The sequence below is a fragment of the Suncus etruscus genome, chromosome 7, assembly GCF_024139225.1.
Source record: "Suncus etruscus isolate mSunEtr1 chromosome 7, mSunEtr1.pri.cur, whole genome shotgun sequence".
Classification (NCBI taxonomy): domain Eukaryota; kingdom Metazoa; phylum Chordata; class Mammalia; order Eulipotyphla; family Soricidae; genus Suncus; species Suncus etruscus.
Window position 1 is genome coordinate 96,944,525 of NC_064854.1, and position 3,149 is coordinate 96,947,673.

The following is a 3,149-nucleotide window of genomic DNA, read 5'->3' on the forward strand; positions in this document are numbered from 1 at the left end:
TCTCTCAGCAGTACTCAGGGTTACTCCTGGCTCTGCACTCAGAAATCACTACTGAGGGCTCCTACATGGTAAGTATGAGAACCAATCATTTGAACCAGTCTACCCACTCTGTCTAAATCTCTTATTCATTCATTCCAGCCACATTTGGTGGTGGGTGGAGAGGGCTTTGGGTTATACCCAGGAATGCTTGCAGGATATTTCTGCTTCTCTGCTCAGGAGTGACTCTGGTGAAGGAAAACTGCATGTGAGGGGCCAGAAAGATAGCACAGTGGTAGGGCATTTGCCTTGCACACAACCGACCCAGCACCAACAATGGTTCGAATCCCGGCATCCCATATGGTCCCCCCCCCCCCCCGAGTCTGTCAGGAGCGATTTCTGAGTGTAGAGCCAGGAGTAACCCCTGAACACTGCTGGTTGAGACCCCAAAACAAAAACAACAACAAAAGAGAGAGAGAAGCTTTGCGCAGTGGCAGTATCGTAGCCAATGAGGTTTATCCAAGGCGCGATTATTGCTAATTGAAAACTGTTCCCAATAACCCGCCATGATGACTTGAAATATAGTCGGCATTGGCAATTTTTGACAGTCTCTACGGAGACAGAGAGAGAGAGAGAGAGAGAGAGAGAGAGAGAGAGAGAGAGAGAGAGAGAGAGAGAGAGAGAGAGAGAGAGAGAAACATCCTCAAGAGAGAATGTAGGCTTCTCCAGAGGAGGAGAGAGCCCCGAAACACATCTTAGTGTGAAAATTTGAAAGCAGGAAAGTCCACACCTCAAGAGTGGAGATAGGACGACAAGAGCCTCGGGCACCAGGTACTCAGGTAGCACATGTGGACATCGTCCTTATTCCAAATTGGCTTCTCTAGGGTTTCTCCCAGCCTGCCCACGTGAGGTTTTCTTTTTCTTTTTCTTTTTTTTTTTTTTTTTTTGGTTTTTGGGCCACACCCGCTTGACGCTCAGGGGTTACTCCTGGCTAAGCGCTCAGAAATCGCCCCTGGCTTGGGGGGACCATATGGGACGCCGGGGGATCGAACCGCGGTCCTTCCTTGGCTAGCGCTTGCAAGGCAGACACCTTACCTCCAGCGCCACCTACCCGGCCCCCCATGTGAGGTTTTCTAAATGAGTTAAGAGCCTATTGCCAGGGTGGTTGCTAAGGGGAAAGGTTGTGATCAGGTGCTTTTCTTTGACCTTCCTTTCCTGAACTTTGTCCTTGTTGGAGCTTTTCTTATCACCTGCACCCACAGATTTCAACCTTTTTGTTTGTTTGTTTTTTTCGGTCATACCTGGCAGTGCTCAGGGGTTACTCCTGGCTCTAGGCTCAGAAATTGTTGCTCCTGGCAGGCTCGGGGGAACCATATGGGATGTCGGGATTCGAACCACCATCCTTCTGCATGCAAGGCAACTGCCTTACCTCCATGCCATTTCTCAGGCCTCAAGATTTCAACCTTTTTTTTTTTTTTTTGGTTTTTGGGCCACACCTGGCGATGCTCAGGGGTTACTCCTGGCTGTCTGCTCAGAAATAGCTCCTGGCAGGCACGGGGGACCATGTGGGACTCCGGGATTCGAACCAACCACCTTTGGTCCTGGATCGGCTGCTTGCAAGGCAAACACCGCTGCGCTATCTCTCCGGGCCAAGATTTCAACCATTTTTAACGTATCTTTAGAATTTTTTCAATATTCAGTCAGATTTACAGTGAAGATTATCTGTTTTGTTTTTTTGTTTTTGTGTTTGTTTTTGGGTCACACTCGGCAGCATTCAGGGGTTACTCCTGGCTCTACGCTCAGAAGTCACTCCTGGCAGGCTCAGGGGACCATATGGGATGCCGGGATTTGAACCACTGTTTTTCTGCACGCAAGGCGAACGCTCTACCTCCATGCTCTCTCTCTGGCTCCAGTGAAGATAATCTGAACAAAGTCTTTTTTTTTTTTTTTTTTTTTTTTTGTGGTTTTTGGATCACACCCGGCAGTGCTCAGGGGTTACTCCTGGCTCCATGCTCAGAAATTGCTCCTGGCAGGCACGGGGGACCATATGGGACGCCGGGATTCAAACCGATGACCTTCTGCATGAAAGGTAAATGCCTTACCTCCATGCTATCTCTCCGGCCCCTCTCTTTTCTTTTTTTTTTTTTTTTTAATTTTTGGCTCACACCTGATGATGCTCAGGGCTTACTCCTTGCTCTGCACTCTGCACTCAGGGAGCACTCCTAAAAGTGTTCAGGGAATGCAGGAGTGTGGGCATCAAACCTGGCTTGGCAACCTGCAAGGCTCTACCCAATGTACTGTTGCTTCAGCCTTTAAACAACGTCTTGGGCCGGGCGGTGGCGCTGGAGGTAAGGTGCCTGCCTTACCTGCGCTAGCCTAGGAGACGGACCGCGGTTCGATCCCCCGGCGTCCCATATGGTCCCCCAAGCCAGGAGCGACTTCTGAGCGCATAGCCAGGAGTAACCCCTGAGCGTCACCGGGTGTGGCCCAAAAACCAAAAAAAAAAAAACAACGTCTTATATACTTTTGTTTATTGGTTTTTGGGCCACACCCAGCGACACTCTGGGGTTACTCCTGGCTCTGCACTCTGAAATCATTCCTGGCAGGCTTGGGGACCATATGGGATGCTGGGAACTGAACCCAGATCTGTTCCAGGTCAGCCGCGTGCAAGGCAAATGCCCTACTGCTGTGCTATCTCTCCAGCCCTTATATACTTTTTTTTTCAGGTCACACCCGGCGGCGCTCAGGGGCTACTCCTGGCTCTGTGCTCAAAAGTTGCCCCTGGCAGGTTCTGGGTACCATATGGGATGCTGGGATTCGAACAGGGGTCCGTCCTGTGTTGGCCGCTTGCAAGGCCATTGCCTTACCACTGTGCTATAGCTCCAGCCCCAGCCTTATACACATTTTTAAAATAAAATTCTTTTTTATTTTGTTTGTTTTTGTTTTTGTGTTGCACCCGGCAGCGCTCAGGGGTTAATCCTGGCTCTGCTCAAAAATCATTCCTGGCAGGCTCAGGGAACCATATGGGATGCCGGGATTGGAACCGCCGACCTTCCGCATGAAAGGCAAATGCCTTACCTCCATGCTATCTCTCTGGCCCCAAAATAAAATTCTTTTTTTTTTGGTTTTTGGTTTTTGGGCCACATCCGTTTGACGCTCAGGGGTTACTCCTG

General features: G+C 49.8%; 1 non-coding gene across 1 annotated transcript; it reads left to right on the forward strand.

Moving 5' to 3' along the window:
- The first annotated feature begins 455 nt into the window (after positions 1 to 455).
- Positions 456 to 596, forward strand: LOC126014968 (U4 spliceosomal RNA). The gene has a single exon (XR_007497886.1). It is a non-coding gene; the product is annotated as a U4 spliceosomal RNA (small nuclear RNA).
- The last annotated feature ends 2,553 nt before the right edge of the window (positions 597 to 3,149 follow it).